This window comes from Schistocerca nitens, chromosome 1 (assembly GCF_023898315.1).
Source record: "Schistocerca nitens isolate TAMUIC-IGC-003100 chromosome 1, iqSchNite1.1, whole genome shotgun sequence".
Classification (NCBI taxonomy): domain Eukaryota; kingdom Metazoa; phylum Arthropoda; class Insecta; order Orthoptera; family Acrididae; genus Schistocerca; species Schistocerca nitens.
Window position 1 is genome coordinate 106,205,158 of NC_064614.1, and position 20,106 is coordinate 106,225,263.

A 20,106-nucleotide genomic window follows, 5' to 3' on the forward strand; every position below is an offset into this window, starting at 1 on the left:
AAGTGGATTGAATAAAATCCTTAACGCAACAGATAACTGTAACAAACCTTTTAAAATTAAAAAGTTAAGTAAAATGTTTGAAATCGTTAAAGCACAACCGCCAATTTAAGTATGGCACTCTCCAAAACGTTTAGGTTCACTTTGATTTATCTGGGCACACCAAGATACAGAACTTATACAAAGACAGAAAGTTACTGTAATAACCTTTAAGGAAAACGTAGCTGCGGCAGTTGCTCGTGAAGGCGGCGTACCAGGCCGAAGTCAGCATTCGTTGGCAGCACGCAAGTAAAACATGCCCTTGAGCCACACCCTGCACCGGGACGCCTTACGATACACAACACACAATTCAACTTCTATAGCAGAAAAAAACACAATAAGCTTACATGGCATGATAAAGCAATCGTACACATCGAACTCTCTCTCTACCGTGTCTCACAAGAAATGACACATAAATACCCGAAATGATTTAGTTTTAACAGATGCAAAAGGTAAGACTGTACAGATTAATACTACAGCAATCGATGTATATTAAAACTTCGCTGACGAGCCTCACAACTGGCACATAAATAACAAAACTGATTTAATTCCACCCAATGTAGAAAAATAACACTGAATCAAATGACGGGCGCAATAACTAACCTAACGATCATGATATAGGCAGTCAGTAAATGTAGCAGAATCTTACGGACGTAAGTTGAATTTTTACTTTTCTTTGGAGGATTTAACTTGAGCGACACCACAGCCGACCGCGCATCCTACACAAATGTGCTAGACAGTATAGACAGCGGCACTTGGACCTGTCTGTGTTAACACCCAAAGTCACAGCCTGGAACAATAGTGTCTTTCCAGGAAACTGACAAAGCCCGCAGATGCTCACAAATTACAGCTCAGCAAGACGGCCATTAGGATCACAATCCTCGGCTCCGAACTGTTACTCTGTTGTACACAGTGCACAGTGTTCTAAAATGTGTTCGTACCGTCCCATTCTTGATGTAATAATAGCACCACACCGTAACCACGAAAAATAGGCCGATAACGAAACACCACCCTTTCCGCACTTCACTGTTGGCACTACACGTAATGGCAGGTAACATTCTCCAAACTCAGACACTTGCATCGGATTGCCACGGGGTATCATCATTGCAAGTCTCTCGTTTCCAGTCATCCAGTGCATGGTAGCGTCACCCTTTACACCACTTGAGGCGTCAGTTACACTCAGACCTGGAGGTCTCAGACACTCAAATCGGTACCAAGCGTTGTCGATGGAGTATCAACCAAAACACCGATTCAGTTCGCGCTATGAGCTGTCGTCCAGGGAACGGTAGTTCAAAGTGACACCACAACTATGAAGCACAGGATAGGCGTATCTGTGGGTACTTGTTTCTACATTTCGCGTCAGTTGGTAGAGCGTGAGGACGTCGTACCAAAGGTACCGCGTTCAGACACTACCGATGACAATTTTTTAACAGTTTACGCGTGAAACTGTTGCATGTAATTTGCTTTTCACACTTCACTGTACGCAATCATTATTTTTAACTCTGTATTCCTGATGATTGACATTGTGTGTGTGTGGGAGGGGGGGGTGTGGGTGTAGGTGTGGGTGGGTGGGTGGGTGTGTTTGCATTGATTTGTGAGCGTCATTTACCTATTATTGATCTTATTATTATAGTATTTTAAACATAGCTGCACAACAGCGACGGTTCCACGTAATAAAATTATAAACAGCCGACCAGTTGCAATGGGTAAAGAAATCTTTACCTAGGTTTCAACAAATTTAAATTTGTCTTCTTCAGAAGGTGGCAATTTTACATTAGTATGGACTGATGTATCATCGCCGTTTTTACAAATGCATAGATCCATTTGTCCAAATTAAAATATAGCCCTAAAAATAGGGTTTGTCATGTAAATATAAATTAGCTTGTGACCTCTGCAACATCCATGTGCTAATTTATATTTACATGACAAACCCTATTTTTAGGGCTATATTTTAATTTGGACAAATGGATCTATGCAGACATTTGTAAAAACGGCGATGATACATCAGTCCATACTAATGTAAAATTGCCACCTTCTGAAGAAGACAAATTTAAATTTGTTGAAACCTAGGTAAAGATTTCTTTACCCATTGCAACTGGTCGGCTGTTTATAATTTTATCTTATCATTATGTTTGTTATTACTAATATTAGTTGTATTGTTATTCTTCTTCTTTCTTCGTTTGGGTCATCTAAGGTCCACGCACCAATTTCAGTGCTTCCTTCTCTGTTGTTCTTTCGCCGCCCGGGGTGGCCGAGCGGTTCTAGGCGCTACAGTCTGGAACCGCGTGACCGCTACGGTCGCAGGTTCGAATCCTGCCTCGGGCATGGATGTGTGTGACGTCCTTAGGTTAGTTAGGTTTAAGTAGTTCTAAGTTCTAGGGGACTGATGACCTTAGAAGTTAAGTCCTATAGTGCTCACAAGGGAACCTCCCCATCGCACCCCCCTCGGATTTAGTTATAAGTTGGCACAGGGATAGGCCTTGAAAAACTGAACACAGATACATCGAGAAAACAGGAAGAAGTTGTGTGGAACTATGAAAAAATTAAGCAAAATATACAAACTGAGTAGTCCACGCGCAACGTAAGCAACATCAAGGAGAGTATGAGCTTACGAGTGCCGTGGTCCCGTGGTTAGCGTGAGCAGCTGCGGAACGAGAGGTCCTTGGTTCAAGCCTTCTCTCGAGTGAAAAGTTTAATTTTTTATTTTCAGACAATTATCAAATTTCAGGCACTCACACATAATCAACTTCGCTCTCCAGAATTCCAGGACATGTTCAGATTTGCTTGGACATATGCAGGATTTGACGGTCTACACACGGAAACATTTGAAAACGTAAAAAACATATGTTTTGACAGAGCACAGGGAAAACTGTGCGACTGTGAAACTGTTACATTCATTTGTTGCAGTTTATGTGACAAACTCTTATGTTTTCATCACTTTTTTGGGAGTGATTATCACATCCACAAGAAAACCTAAATCGGGCAAGGTAGAAGAATCTTTTTACCCATTCGCCAAGTGTGCAAGTTAGGTGGGTCGATAACATATTCCTGTCATGTGACGCACATGCCGTCACCTGTGTCGTATAGAATGTATCAGACGTGTTTTCCTGTGGGGGAATCGGTTGACCTATGACCTTGCGATCAAATGTTTTCGGTTCCTATTGGAAAGGCATGTCCTTTCGTCTACTAATCGCACGGTTTTGCGGTGCGGTCGCAAAACACAGACACTAAACTTATTACAGTGAAGAGAGACGTCAATGAATGAACGGACAGATCGTAACTTTGCGTAAATGAAGGAAGTAAAATTTTCACTCGAGGGAAGACTTGAATCAAGGACCTCTCGTTCCGCAGCTGCTCACTCTATCCACGGGACCACGGCGCTCCGCAGCTGGCATTGTCCTTGACGTTGCCTATCTTGCACATAGACTACTCAGTTTGTATATTTTGCTTATTTTTTCATAGTTCCACACAACTTCTTCCTGTTTTCTCGATTGATCTGTGTTCAGTTTTTCAAGGCCTAACCACTGTGTCAATTTATAACTAAATCTGAGGGGGGTGCGATGGGGAGGTTCCCTTGTCAGAGCCATTTGTTGTTCTTTCTTTTTCCTCCAGTATTCTTTCATCTTTACACTATGTATCCTTTTTCTCTCCTTCGACCATTTTGACCCTGTCTTCTTCTCCCTCCTGCCTTGGAATCCTTCCATTTTTCCGTTCCTCTTGAAACTCTCTCTTTCTGTTGCATCTTTTTCACTTACGTTGTTTCTTTCCAAATCTTTCCTAACTTCTTGAATCCAGGTTATTGTTGACTTCTTGTCCCAAAGATATTTAAAAATCTGTTTGGTTTACCTGTTGCTGTTCATTCTGTATAAGTGTCCAAATATAGTAGCCTCTTTCGTAGTGTTTCATTTATGTTTTCTGTGTTTTGATAAACTTTTTCATTGCTTCTTAATTTCCATACCTCTGTATTTTCTGGCGGTCCGAGTATTTTTCGAATGATTTTTCTTTCTACGACTCCAAGTTTGTGTAATTTGTTGTTCAATACTAAACATTCACTTGCATAAAGACATTCTGGTTTAACTACTGAGTTGTAGTGCTGTATCTTCAAATTTTTAGACAGCATTCTACTTTCCGGATACAAAACCTTGAGAGCTGGATGTCTGTCACGCCATCTGACACTTCCCTCTGACGCTGCGGTGCACGTGTTCCCCCGTGGCAGTCGACAGACAGGTTGCAGGCAGATGTTTGGACACGGTAGCGGCGAGACTCGGGCGTCCCAAGCAGAGCCGGCCGTGCGATTGGCCACGGCGCCGCCTCACCACAGCCGCGGGCACTTTGTAAGAGCGACAGGTGCCGCTACGGAGCGGCAACAACCGGTTCCAGGGAGTCGCTTTATCGCCGCAAATGATCTCGCCGACAGCGGTCCGTAGCGGGCGCAGATTGCCCCGGTAGTCGGCCGTGATTGCTGTCGGGCATCATTAATACGCGCAGCCTCTGCCGGCCGTTTTGTTAAGGGACGCCGGGCCGACACCCGTTCTCCTTTCGTCTAATTCCACTCTTAGCTTATTATATTACAACTGCCGTGCCGGAATAATATGCCAGCACGTTCATTTATTAACTCGTTCCTCCCTTTCTGTTCGTGGTATACGCTCACGGACAAAGGTATTCGTACGGATGAGTCGCTTGCGTGAATTTTACTACACCTCAGTGAGTAATACGACTATCCGCATTATAAGTGCAATGCGAGGATAATGGAATGTAGTCGAATTAAGTCAGGTGATGCTGAGGGAATTAGATTAGGAATTGAGACACTTAAAGTAGTAAAGGAGTTTTGCTATTTGCGGAGCAAAATAACTGATGATGGTCGAAGTAGAGAGGATATAAAATGTAGACTGGCAATGGCAAGGAAAGCGTTTCTGAAGAAGAAAAATTTGTTAACATCGAGTATATATTTAAGTGTCAGGAAGTCGTTTCTGAAAGTATTTGTATGGAGTGTAGCCGTGTATGGAAGTGACACATGGACGATAAATAGTTTGGACAAGAAAAGAATAGAAGCTTTCGAAATGTGGTGCTACAGAAGAATGCTCAGATTAGATGGGTAGATCACATAACTAATGAGGAGGTATTGAATAGGATTGGGGAGAAGAGGAGTTTGTGGCACAACTTGACTAGAAGAAGGGATCGGTTGGTACGACATGTTCTGAGGCATCAAGGGATCGCCAATTTAGTATTGGAGTGCAGCGTGGAGGGTAAAAATGGTAAAGGGAGACCAAGAGATGAAATACACTAAGCAGATTCAGAAGGATGTAGGTTGCAGTAGGTACTGGGAGATGAAGAAGCTTGCACAGCGTAGAGTAGCATGGTGAGCTGCATCAAACCAGTCTCAGGACTGAAGACCACAACAACAACAAGTACAATGGCAAAGTTGTCATCCCATCTGGGTAAGTAAAGAATGGGTTGGATGATATGAGTTCGGTGTATGACAGTCGGAAGGAAGGATAGATTGTGCGGATGTGTTCTGGTATATCAACAAAACGTTTTGGTTAAAACTGAAAGTGACAATTTTTGCAGTTTGGTCGTTATTGGCGAAGCCAACGAATGTAAATCGAAAATAAATGTTATGGTAACTGATTGAGCTGCGCCGCACCACGATATCTACATTCGCTATACATTTAAAGCGTTTTTCGCCATAAAAATTAAAACTCGAAGGTAAATTCAAAAACTGTTACTTAATGTACCACGAGCGCTTAGGTGAATATTCTATACGTATGTCGGGCACCAACTATGAAAAATCCAAGTAGGGCCGGCACTAAGTAACTCTTACCAAGGTGGGCTTTTCTCCTTTTTTTTAACTCAAGTTACAATCCAAAATTTTGGTATGCTATTAAGCTTTGAACAGAGGCTTTTAGTGTCATGGTATGTTGATACCCCAGGACAACTATGAAATTTTAATAACATCTAAGTTATTTGTCATGCCAAAAATAATACGAAAACCAATTGTGATCATACTTGTAGTTAGAGTTGTTCTCTATGTTTCTTTGCCTAAACCGTTTAAGCAATGGTATCATTTAGTTCCCATTCTTGTGAGTACTAATCCGTGTATTTGTAATTCTGTGAAACAAATTCCTGCCCAACATTTGATGTTATTGCTTTTGATTAACTCGTGGTAACTGTGGGTAACGATGTCGGCAGATGGTCAAGGAATGGTTGGGTTGCATGCCATGGGTAGGGCAAGTCATAGTTGGAATGAAGGATAAACTGGAATGACTCCATTGCCTGTTAGGGAAAGAAGATTGAAAATAGTCTTGGAAAGGATAAGGAATGTTTAGAGATGAAAAGGAGGTAGGGCGTGTTGACAGAGGTGTGATAAGAGGCCATGGTTATCAAGGGTGGGAGAGACTACCAGAAGTTGGGGACTAAATTTTATCTTAGACGTAGGAAAGGCGAGAAGACGACTGTACGAATACTGCAAAACATAGCTTAGTTGTGTAGCGCACCACCAGTGGCAGGCATTTCAGAATCTGGTGGTGTACGCCTTTTGTGTCGTTGAATTCGCCAAATGCAAGTCAACTGCGACAGTTCTGTGACCATTTCGTATGAATTATCAGGTGACACTTCCAGCAGATAAAATAATACTTGGGTGATACAACACGTTCCGCGAGACTGGCTGCTTATGACATTTTCCGATAAATTATTAAATGAGTCTAAGAAAATCGAATCTCCCTAAATTAAAAAAAAGAAAGAAAGAATACACGATTATCAGCGCCACACAACAAACAGAATACCAGCAACTGCTGTAACACGTGAGCAGGGGTCAGTAAGTAGGATAGGAGGATTTTACTGAGCTTCACAAAGAGGTAAGTTCAGCTACTTTTCGCTCTTCGTATAACTGCTAATCCTGGAGACAAACGAGTTCACATCCTGACATATTTTGCATATTTCCACTCCATAATGTCTTACGGAATAATTTTCTGGGGTAACTGATCACTTAGAAAGTATTGGTTGAAGAAAGGCGAGCAATAAAAATAACGTCTGGTGCTCACCCACGGACCTCTTCAAGTGACTACGCATTTCAACTGGGTCGTCACTATTCATACATTCGCTAATAAACCACCACAGTTTGAGAAGACTGTGCTGTCCATGCCTACAACACCAGAGGGAAAAATGACCTTTTTTTTAACCATTATTAAAGCTTTCTCTGGCTCAGAATAGACTTCAACATGCAGCAACAAAATTAAAAAAATTTCATCATTTGCCCAATAACATAAAATGTCTGAAGCCACAAAGCAAGTTTTAAATCGAACTTGAAATCGCGTCTCCTCGACTACTCCTTCGGAGCAACGGCCTTGCCGCAGTGGATACACCGTTTCCCGTTCAGATCACCGATATTAAGCGCTGTCGGCTGTGGCTGGCACTTGGATGGGTGACCATCCTGGCCCCCATGCGCTGTTGCCGTTTTTCGGGGTGCACTCAGCCTCGTGATGCCAATTGAGGAGCTACTCGACCGAATAGTAGCGGCTCCTGTCACAGAAAACCATCGTAACGACAGGGAGAGCGGTGTGCTGACCACACGTCCCTCCTGTCCGCATCCTCAGCTGAGGATGACACGGCGGTCGGATGGTCCCGATGGGCCACTCGTGGCGTGAAGACGGAGTGCTTCGACTACTACTTCTATTCCTTTGACGTACTCCTACTTAAAAACAGGTAGGGGAATAAAAGAGCAGTTGCGTGAGTACAACTAAAAATAATAATGTTTTAATTAATGTTAACACTAATCAAGTACTCATATCCTGTACACTGACCCGGTCCAAATCTTGTCGATGAAAGAGTCGTACAAATGATCTATGAAATTTGTAGCTAACGGACCCCTTACGTACGAAAAACAGGGACCGGGCTAGACAGTCAGTAGAGATGGTGGGGCGTGTGCGGCAATCATTCGTTGGGACCCACAAGGAATGGACGACACATGCGAGCAGAGAACTAACTGCGTATACCGCAGTAAGCTGTGTGGCACATTTTGCGCTAAAAATCTGCCCATAAAACCGTACCGGCAACAGCTATTACATGCGCTGTCTACACGAGAAATGAGCTTCGTTGTTTCTGCAGTTACTTGCAGCAGCATTGGATGAAGACGGTTTTTCACAGAAGTTAATTGCCGATGATGAAGCCACGTTTCATGTGTCTGTGTGTGTTAGGGGCACAGAACAACCAGACGAGATTGTGGAACACATTCGTCACATCTTTTGTGCCATCCTCTTGAAAAGTTTATGGATCATTTTTCCTTGCGGAGAAAACTGTGACTCGTTTCTTGTATCTGGATACCCTGCAGCAGTGGCTATATGCGACAATTGCAGCAAGACAGTAGAGACTTCATTTTTCAACAAGTCAGTGCTTCATCACACTTTCTTTCAGATGTTAAAAAAGTGGTTCAAATGGCTCTGAGCACTATGGGACTTAACATCTGTGGTCATCAGTCCCCTAGAACTTAGAACTACTTAAACCTAACTAACCTAAGGACATCACACACATCCATGCCCGAGGCAGGATTCGAACCTGCGACCGTAGCAGTCGCGCGGTTCCGGACTGAGCGCCTAGAACCGCTAGACCACCGCGGCCGGCGTTTCAGATGTTCGTGGTTATCTCAAAGCCCAACCATTACAGCACTGGACTGGACGTGCTTCCCATCATGATCTCCTGTATTTCAGTGGTCACCGCGCACACCTGTCGGATATCCTTGTGATTTCTTCTAGTGGTGTTATGTCAAAGTTAGTGTTTTCCTGCCTCCACTACCACTTAATTTGGAAGAGCTGCAAGAAATGACATTTAACGCATTCACTGATATCGACAATTACTGGGACGTGTGTGGAAAGGATTTGACCATAGTGTTGACGTTTGATACGTACCAAACAACGCCCATTTTCCATTTTGAGCTCCTGAAATGTGAGTTACAAAACGTGGAGAAATGCTTTATCCACTGATGTGTGTCCATTTTCTACATGTCTTGCAGTTTTCGCGCAGTCGCCTTCTGAAACCCCAAAGGACTTACGAAATAACCGTGTAAATGAGCATCTCTCACCAAGTAGATTCAGGCAGGTATTGGATGACATACAGCATATTAACTTGGTGTCGATATTGTTTCGTTCAACCCCTTATTTGGTTAGAAATGCGTGGGCCTTATGCTGAAGCGCCCGTGTGATTGGTGAGTGAGTGGCTTACTGAACGTTGGTGAGCGATCGCGGTACCCCAGGTCGTTTTTTGCCGCGGGCTGACGCGGCGTGATCTGCCAACAGGGCCGACGGGCTGGGCTGGGCTTTGTTTATCTTGCTCCGCCGTCAGAGGAGCCCCGGTGTTAATTAAAACCGGACAGCGATAGCATCGTCTGGCGAGAAACTGCCCGCGGGTAAACACCGGCCCCGGCTATCTGCGCCGACCGCGCCACGGCGCATGCGCAAGAGGTGTCCGGACGCCCCACCTCCCCCCCCCCCCACCCACCACCCGCCAACCCACTGGAATAACGCAGAAAAGGTCGAAGGACACTGTCGCTTCTTCCAACACAAATGTCTTGTCGTTTTATTTTCATCTAATGAGCGTACTCCACCTGTGATTCATCATTCTTCCTGTCTCTCGTTGTTTTATCACCAACAGAAACTAGTAGCAGATCCAGACCTAGGACGGGGGGGGGGGGGAATATTTCTGGCCTGCCACAGTGTGGTTTTTAGGCGGTTTTCCACGCTCGTTTATGCAAATGCTGGGTTGTTTCCCAAATTCCGCCTCAGAGAATACGATAAATAAAGAGTTGAAATAGTTTAACACAAACCTCAAAGTTTATTAGATGCACGGACAGACTGGGCACACGAATTCCTTCCCTTAGGCCACTTTGACGACTGTGGTATCGCGAAGAGCATCTGGTTGCAAAGTTCAGAGACGAAATAAAATTTGCGAAATCCTGAAAAAGCGCCACCGTATTAGATAGCACAAACGCTAGGCGAAAGACAAAAAAAATGGTTCAAATGGCTCTGAGCACTATGGGACTTAACATCTGTGGTCATCCGTCCCCTAGAACTTAGAACTACTTAAACCTAACTAACCTAAGGACGTCACACACATCTATGCCCGAGGCAGGATTCGAACCTGCGACCGTAGCAGTCGCGCGGTTCCAGACTGAAGCACCTCGAACCGCTCGGCCACCAGCAGCCGGTGCGAAAGACAGAAGAAGTACATTATAGATACAATTCCATCCATGTGCATAAAAAAGTGAGGAGCATTCTGTAATACCTGTAACCTTCTCCACAAAAGATCTGTTATTTTAACTGATCTTTGTGACCATCTTTCCTTGATAAGCCAATACAAAAACAGTGAGCATTATATAGTAAAAAACTGGGAGTTGTGTCTGTTAACCACATAATCCCCATAAGCTTACTATTAGAGACATGATCTAAGCTTACTATTAGAGACATGATCTATTACTCCAATGAATGTTGATTTTTTGTAAATTCTTTATTAACCAAGTTCGCACGTAGAAAATTTAATAACTAGTTTGCACCATTACCTGTCATCATCAGATCAAAACATACACAGCAGTGTTAAACACAAGAGAACACATTGTCAGTCGGCTGTTAATGACCCAAGAGAATGTGAGCTTCGATGTCCCACTTGTTGGTGACAGCAACACTCCGAGTTTACATGAGGTGGTCGTACACACACTGCTGTCACCAGACGGTTTGGTTACTCTCTATGGCTCTATGCCACTCTGAATGCACGACAACAGTGCTTATGTCTACCTAGGATTTACTCTTGCTTGAGTTCGAAGGTTACATTCCCTTGCGTTGTTAACAGCCAATTGACAAAGTGTCCTCTTATCTTAGACACTGCTGTGCATCTTTTGGTGTGAAGATGGGGGCTCAATTCGAAGCGGGGCTCATGACTGAAGTCCTGTCAATGAAATTCCAGGCCGAAGACGTACCTGGAGACGCCGCGGACTGGTGTGGGGTGCCAGCAAGACAGAGCCCATCCGCACACGACTACAGTTTCTGTTGCTTGTGTTCGTGCTTATTAAACCCCACTACCTTGACCGGCAAGGTTGCCGAATCTCTCCCTAATTGAGAACATTTGGAACGTTATGAACCCAACCCTCCAACCATCTCGTGATTCTGACGGTCTAACTCCCCAACTAGAAAGAACGTGGCACAGTATCCCCCATGAGGACATCTAACAACTCTTTATCAATCAGTGCCATGCATTGCTTGGGCCAGAGGTGGACCAACGCCTTATTGACATGCTCAATTTGTGAAACTTTTTGACTTGAATAAATCATCCACTTTTTCTGACATTGTAATCATTTGTCTGTACATGTACATCAGATCTATCGATTTCCGTCCAATTCGGATAATTCCTTCGCGAGAGAGTTTTTTTTGTCTTAGAGTGTATTTTTATATTTCGAAAAACTTCTATTCAATGACGTGATTTTTTTTTTAAATTTCAGTAGAAGATCACAGCACAATCATTTAAATTTGGAAATTTGTCGTAAGGTCTTATGGGACCAAAGTACTCAGGTCATCGGTCCCTAAGCCTACACACTACTTAATCTAACTTAAACTAACTTACGCTATGGACAACACACACACCCATGCCCGAGGGAGGACTCGAACCTCCGACGGGGGCAGCCTCACGGACCGTGACCAGGCGCCTCAGACCACGCGGCTACCCCGTGCGGCCACAATCATTTAAAAACCGAATAAGAAAATATATTCAACTTTGTTACAGAGGAGGCTAGAGGCGATGTTTTGAAAAGTGTTCCAAGTTACAACACGCTGTTGTACTGGAAGAAAGGAAAGCAATAAGGAATGAGGAGGAAATCTGCACCGCGTCCTTAGTTGGACCTTCCGAGAAGAAAAATAATAACAAAAACATCCCCCAGGCTGTGGCTAAGCCATGTCTCCGCAGTATCCTTTCTTTCAGGAGTGCGAGTTCTGCAAGGTTTCGCAGGAGATCTTCTGTCAAGTTTGGAAGGTAGGAGACGAGGTACTGGCAGAAGTGAAGCTAGCTGTGAGGACGGGGCGTGAGTCGTGCTTGGGTAGCTCAGTTGGTAGAGCACTTGCCCGCGAAAGGCGAAGGTCCCCAGTTCGAGTCTCGGCCCAGCACTTAGTTTTAATCTGCCAGGAAGTTTCATAGCAGCGCACACTCCGCTGCAGAGTGAAAATCTCATTCTGAATAACAAAAATGCTTTTACAGTTATCATATGAATCTAACCGGTAATTGAAATATCACTTCAGTCAATGCTATTTGATGGTGCTGTCATATATTTTGTTTTACTTGCTTCGTTACAGCTTCGCTTTGTACTCCTGACTGTCCCACTGACCCTTAGAGATGCGAAAGCACTTCCTCCCTCCCCTTCAGAGTTGTGATACCGGCCATCCCGACAACTTCTGGAGGACTGCGTGTTTTGCTGTACGGAAATGCGTCACCAGTGCGATAGCGATGGAGAGGCCAGGGGCTCGTGCGAGCGGCTCGCGCCGGCAGTGGGACGCTTTCATTTCCCGGCGCAGCTTTCGTGTCGCAGGAAGCAGATCCGGTCCGGCACAGAGCGAGGGTCACTCCGTCACGACCCACCCTCCCAGACCACGTGACGTGCGCTGTCAAGTGACCGCGTGGCAGAGAGCCGCGGAAAGTACTCGCAGACCAGCAGCTTCCTGTCGGGTTGATGGTTCAGAAAAGCTCCCTCTTATAAGAGGTTGATCATCGCTTACTTACAAGGGAACCTCCCCATCGCACCCCCCTCAGATTTAGTTATAAGTTGGCACAGTGGATAGGCCTTGAAAAACTGAACACAGATCAATCGAGAAAACAGGAAGAAGTTATGTGGAACTACGAAAAAATAAGCAAAATATAGTAACTGAGTAGTCCATGCGCAACATAGGTAACATCAAGGAGAGCGTCAGTTGAGTATCGCCGTGGTCCCGTCGTTAGCGTGAGCAGCTACAGAGCGAGAGGTCCTTGGTTCACGTCTTCCCTCGAGTGAAAATTTTAATTTCTTTATTTTCGCGAATTTATGATCTGCCCGTTCGTTCATTGACGTCTCTGTTCACTGTAATAAGTTTAGTGTCTGTGTTTTGCGACCGCACCGCAAAACCGTGCGATTAGTAGACGAAAGGACGTGCCTCTCCAATGGGAACCGAAAACATTTGATCGCAAGGTCATAGATCAACCGATTCCTCCACAGAAAAACATGTCTAATATATTCTATACGAAACTGGTGACGGCATGTGCGTCACATGACAGGAATTTGTTGTCGACCCACCTAACTTGTACACTTTGCGAATGGGTAAAAAGATTCTTCTACCTTGCCCGATTTAGGTTTTCTTGTGGATGTGATAATGACTCCCAAAAAACTGATGAAAACATAATAGTTTGTCACATAAACTGAAAATAAAAAATTAAAGATTTCACTCAAGGGAAGACTTGAACCATGGATCTCTCGTTTCGCAGCTGCTCACGCTAACCACGGGACCACGACGCTGCGGTGCTAGCATTATCCTTGATGTTGCATATCTTCCGCATGGGCTACTCAGTTTATATATTTTGCTCATTTTTTCATAGTTCCACACAACTTCTTCCTGTTTTCTCGATTAATGTGTGTTCAGTTTCTCAAGGCCTATCCACTGTGCCAAATTATAACTAAATTTGAGGGGGGTGCGATGGGGAGGTTCCCTTGTTAGTGCTTGTACTGAAACTACAGAAACCAGAACACAAACGAGAGTATAACCACGCTCTCATTGATAATAACGTATCACCACAAGTTAAACAACGCTAATGGAAATGTCGTGTGACTAGGGCCTCCCGTCGGATAGACCGAGTCTTTCGATTTGACGCCACTTCGGCGACTTGCACGTCGATGGGGATGAAATGATGATGGGCTCAAATGGCTCTGAGCACTATGGGACTCAACTGCTGAGGTCATAAGTCCCCTAGAACTTAGAACTACTTAAACCTAACTAACCTAAGGACAACGCACACATCCATGCCCGAGGCAGGATTCGAACCTGCGACCGTAGCGGTCGCGCGGTTCCAGACTGTAGCGCCAGAACCGCTCGGCCACCAGCGGCCGGCGAAATGATGATGATTAGGACAACACAACACCCAGTCCCTGAGCGGAGAAAATCTCCGACCCAGCCGGGAATCGACCCCGGGCCCTTAGGATTGACATTCTGTCGCGCTGACCACTCAGCTACGGGGGGCGGACAACAACGCTAATGAAACGCAGTCAAATGAAATCAAGTTGTTCAATCTGAGTAGTGGTTCTGATGTACGGTATGGCGAGAGGTGGGAACAGTCATGTGGTTGGATTGGTATCGGATCTATGAATTTATTTTTTTATGGCGATAAAATCTGCAGCATTGTTTTCCCGAGAACAGCGCCAGTCACGCTGGCTCTGAGCACTATGGAACTTAACTTCTGAGGTCATCAGTCCCCTAGAACTTAGAACTACTTAAACCTAACTAACCTAAGGACATCACACACATCCATGCCCGATGCAGGATTCGAACCTGCGACCGTAGCGGTCGCGCGGTTCCATACTGTAGCGCCTAGAACCACTCGGCTACCTCGGCCGGCAGCGTCAGTCAGTCTGGTATAAATTGTGCGTCCCTTTGGAAGTCAGATCTGGAAGCTGGAGAGATTGAATAAGAGTCTCCGACCCTTCTTTGCACCAACCTGTCGTCCTCTAAAGTTGAGTCCCCAGCGCAGAAGACAGCTTGACGATCGTGGGATCTTCTTCGGCGGAGGCTGCTACGGTGTCAATTCGAACCTGTGATTGTGGTTTTTGTGGGATGCCACTTGTCAAGGTTAGTCTCTGTATCTACAGAGGGCAAGACCTGTAGTACCGACAACGATGGTAGGCGACACTTCTCATTAATGTATCCTGTTTGGTTATTATTCAAATATTCACACATTTACGCTGTCTTTTACAATACTCGACATAGCTTTCTTAATTGTATGGTAACTTTTCCAGCCAACTTCCAAAATATGATACACATGTCCGGCTATCCGGTACGCACTAGACAGAGTGACTACTACATATTCATATCTTCTTCTTCTTCTTGCGTTACGGCCTCTGTAGGACCACGGGTAGCCCCTTCGTGGACTGCATTTTCCTCTTCTTCTCCCAGAACCTCTTCATTCTTTCTTTTCTTCTCTCCCGCTCTTCTTCCGAGATCTTCAGTTTGCGTTTCTCGTGTCGGCTCCACTGATGACACCCCAATCTTTTCCTGTATTCTTCTCTGTCATTGATCTCCGGCATATTGGTCGGTGTATATTTGTTCCTCCAATTTTCCTTTCCTTCGACCTTGATCCCCAATTCCGACCAGTCCTTCCGAAGTTCAACAACCCATTTGGTTACTGTCTTTCCCCTTATCCTCCCTGTTGTTTCCCACACTCTCTTCGTCACTCTGTCCATACTCGCCCTAACTACATGTCCAGCAAACCTTGCCCTTTTGAGTCTGATTTCCCCGGATATTGCTCTCATGTTCCGGTACAATTCTTCCCCAGGTACATATTCATATCTGTGTAACGCACGATACTGACTTACCTGAACGCCCAAAACAGAGTCAGTAGCGCAGCCGAAGTACTTCTGCCAGGCTCGCCAAAGCGACCCGAAGGTGTCCGAAGCACTTCGGGTGCAACATCGTTACCCTTATGTTTCTCAAAGTAGTGAAATTTAATAAACAAAAACTATAGACTCCTAGGGTAACCATGAGCGTTTGTCATACTAAAAGCTGGGTTAAATACAATGACAAGTATATAAATAATTAGTAAGAGAAGTTAGGCGTTTTGGCGCCTAGCACCCGAACATGCCGACCAATCAGAAGCAAGTTCAGTACAACTGGCGGTCTCTCCCACGGGACTGGGAGATACTGTACCATCTGTCGCTTGTACCTCACACCACACTTATACCATATGCTACTTCACGTGTATCAAGCTGCATCAACACGAGCTTCTAGCAAAATAAAATAATGCCGGCCACAGCCGGAATAACACACTGGTCCCTGTCGCCCACGAGGAGGGGGCTTTAAAGACATTTTCATTAGGTTTTCATACACTTTTGACATAAAGTATTTCGTAAGTAATTATTATATGCCTTAACTTGCTGTAACTCGGCTTTATAAATTTTATAAGCCGGCCGCTGTGGCCGAGCGGTTCTTGGCGCTTCAGTCCGTATCCGCGCTGCTGCTACGGTCGCAGGTTCGAATCCTGCATCGGGCATGGATGTGTGTGATGTCCTTAGGTTAGTTAGGTTTAAGTAGTTCTAAGTCTAGGGGACTGATGACCTCAGATGTTAAGTCCCACATTGCTTAGAGCCATCTGAACCATTTTTTGAAATTCTATAAAGTAAAGCTACTTCCCTACTTTGTAAATCACCAGTACCGTGGAAATAGTGGGTGGTTAGAAAATTTTAGTAGTAAATGAAATTCTAAAGTGGGTAAAAAAAAGAAAAGGTTGACTGCACCTCCCGTAGAACATGTCACGGAAGGAGGAAACAATAAAATAGTGACGACTGGGTGGCCCCATAGAGTCAGGGGCATACTATACAAGTACTGTTTCTAGGTGGTTTAGAATTTAATATCTCTTCGACAAGGTTATTAGAGCTCAACAGCCCAAAACCGAGTGAGGTGCGGCAGTGGTAAGACACTGGACTCGGAAGATGGGGGTTCAGCCCTTTAACACAAATTTAGTTTTTCCGTGGTGTTTTTGAAGCGCTTAAGCAAAATGGCAGGCTGGTTCTTTTCAGACAGCGCGGTCGATTTCGTTCGCCGGTTTTTCCCGATCTGACCTTTGCTTTGACTCCATCTGACTTCGCCATCGATGAGACATTGAGAAGGACGAAGAAGGGAACCGCCTGTGATCTTTTCAAAGCACTCGTCACCCCCTTTGCTTTAATCTGATTACGGAAGCTACAGAAAATCGGTCGGTCAACTGCTGTGCCACCAAGTTCGATTTCGTGACAAGTAAAGAAAAACATCTACAGCCGTCCTTGTGATTTTATTTTATTTTGTTGTTACCAGTTTCATCGCTTCAGTGCGTCACCTTCTGGCCGTTTTTGATGCGTTACAGGTTGATATGATCCACATGCGTATCACATCTGTTACCAGCATTACTGGAAGGGCAGATAATGTGTTAGCACTCCAACCATCAACTGCCAACGCACTGAAGCGTTGAAACTGGTAACGGAAAAAAAAAAACCATGAGGACGGCATCGCTCGGTGTTAGGGCGTATGACGACAACAAGAAACGACTGCAACGTACTCGCTTCAGCACGGAAGAATAGTGTTAATGCCACTGGTTGTGTTAATGCCGCTGGTTAAGGGGGACGTGAGGTGATACGTGGAACGTGTGTGATGTTTTGCGCGGCGCGGCGCCTGCGTTGGCCACCCCTGCGGCTACCTGGCACACCTGTGGTGGGCCGTGACCCTGGCGGCAGATGCTGCTGGCCCTGCGCACAACCTGTTGCCACGCACCGCGACCTCCGCTCCAGCGTCTCCAGGAGGCGCGGATTTGCCTATGGTCGCTTTCAAGAGATTTATTTGTAAAGGTCCTTGTTGATCAAGCAAATTGTACATTTCACAATTACCTGTTCGGCTATTGCCATCTTCAGATCATAAAAATATTCTGATTTAGGTATTAACGTCAAAAATCTATGTAATCCAGGCACGCCGGCCGCTGTGGCCGAGCGGTTCTAGGAGCTTCAGTCTGGAACCGCGCTGCTGCTACGGTCGCAGGTTCGAATTCTGCCTCGGGCATGGATGTGTGTGATGTCCGTAGGTTAATTAGGTTTGAGTTCAAAAATGGCTCTGAGCACTATGGGACTTAACATCTGAGGTCATCAGTACCCTAGAACTTAGAACTACTTAAACCTAACTAACCTAAGGACATCACACACATCCATGCCCGAGGCAGGATTTGAACCTGCGACCGTAGCGGTCGCCCGGTTCCAGATTGACGCGCCTAGAACCGCTCAGCCAGTTAGGTTTAAGTAGTGATGAGTGTAGGGAACTGATGGCCTCAGATGTTAAGTCCCATAGACCTCAGAGCCATTTTATCCAGGTGCATATTTAGTACTGATGATGGCCTGGATACGCCCATAGTTGTTACACAAGTAACTAATTCCAGAGAGGGCACTAATACTAAGGTGCAAGGGTAACCGGTACCATCAGTAGTTAAAATGCACAATAAAACATCGGCTCACATAGAATAAATATAGGGAGCGAAAGGCTATTACAATTTGTACAGAAACCAGATGGCAGTTATAAGAGTCGAGGGGCATGAAAGGGAAGCAGTGGTTGGGAAGGGAGTGAGACAGGGTTGTAGCCTATCCCCGATGTTATTCAATCTGTATATTGAGCAAGCAGTAAAGGAAACAAAAGAAAAATTCGGAGTAGGAATTAAAATCCATGGAGAAGAAGTAAAAACTTTGAGGTTCGCCGATGACATTGTAATTCTATCAGAGACAGCAAAGGACCTGGAAGAGCAGCTGAACGGAATGGACAGTGTCTTGAAAGGAGGATATAAGATGAACATCAATAAAGACAAAAAACGAGGAAAATGGAATGTAGCCTAATTAAATCGGGTATTGCCGAGGAAATTAGAATAGGAAATAAGACGCTTAAAGTAGTAAAGGAGTTTAGATATTTGGGGAGCAAAATAACTGATGATGGTCGAAGTAGAGAGGATGTAAAATGTAGACTCGCAATGGCAAGGAAAGCGTTTCTGAAGGAGAGAAATTTTTTAACATCGAGTATAGATTTTCGTTTCTGAAAGTATTTGTATGGAGTGTAGCCATGTATGGATGTGAAACGTGGACGATAAGTAGTTTGGACAAGAAGAGAATAGAAGCTTTCGAAATGTGGCGGTAAAGAAGAATGCTGATAATTGGATGGGTAGATCACATAATTAATGAGGAGGTATTGAACAGAATTGGGGAGATGAGAAATTTGTAGCACAACTTGACTAGAAGAAGGGATCGGTTGGTAGGACATATTCTGAGGCATCAAGGAATCACCAATTTAGTGTTGGAGGGCAGCGTGGAGGGAGACCAAGAGATGCATACACTAAACAGATTCAGAAGGATGCAGTAGATACTGGGAGATGAAGAAGCTTGCACAGGATAGAGTAGCATGGAGAGCTGCATCAAACCAGTCTCTGGACTGAAGACCATAACAACAACAACAACTTAAAATTCACATAAAACGTGTAAAGAGTAAACATAGAAAACTACTAGGTAAAGTAAGAAACACATAGTTGTGTAAAAGCCAGAATAAAAAGTTAGAAAGTAACATCACATCTATAAATCGGAACATTTCAGCATGACAAACAATTAAACATAACTGTAAGTGTAAGATAATTAACAAGACAGTGACTTTTAATTAAAATCTCCATAGTAGATGACTCGCATGTCTGGGAACCTATTCCGCACGCTCGCATCTTCGTTGGCAGTCTTCAGTGGGTCACTGTTGCAGAATCTTTTGGAAATCTGGGGATATGGTATCTGCCTCTTGCCTTTCATCTATGGTTCGCGGGATATCATGAGAGAAAAGGACAAGCCGAGATTTGCACTAGCGATACTTTATAAATCCGTGCTGATGGGCGGAAAGAAATTTTTCTATGTCAAGAAAATTTTTTACATTCATACTTGGAATATGCTCAACAATTCTGCAACGAAATGTTAATGATATTGGCCTGCAATTTTGAGAATCTGTTATTTTACCCTTGTTATATACAATCACCTACCCTTTTTTCAGTCGCTTGAGACTCTGCGCCGGCCGGTGTGGCCGTGCGGTTCTAGGCGCTTCAGTCTGGAACCGCGTGACCGCTACGGTAACCCGTTCGAATCCTGCCTCGGGTATGAATGTGTGTGATGTCCTTAGGTTAGTTAGGTTTAAGTAGTTCTAAGTTCTAGGGGACTGATGACCACAGATGTTAAGTCCCATAGTGCTCAGAGACATTTTTTTGAGACTGTGCGCTGTGCGAGAGATTGTATATAAATACAAGCTAAGAAAGGGGTCCGTGACGTACTGTCTATAA

General features: G+C 44.6%; 1 protein-coding gene across 2 annotated transcripts in view; it reads left to right on the forward strand.

Moving 5' to 3' along the window:
• Nucleotides 1-20,106, forward strand: part of LOC126241918 (uncharacterized) — a 453,558-nt gene that overhangs the window by 174,698 nt on the left and 258,754 nt on the right. The gene's annotated exons all lie outside the window — the stretch shown is intronic.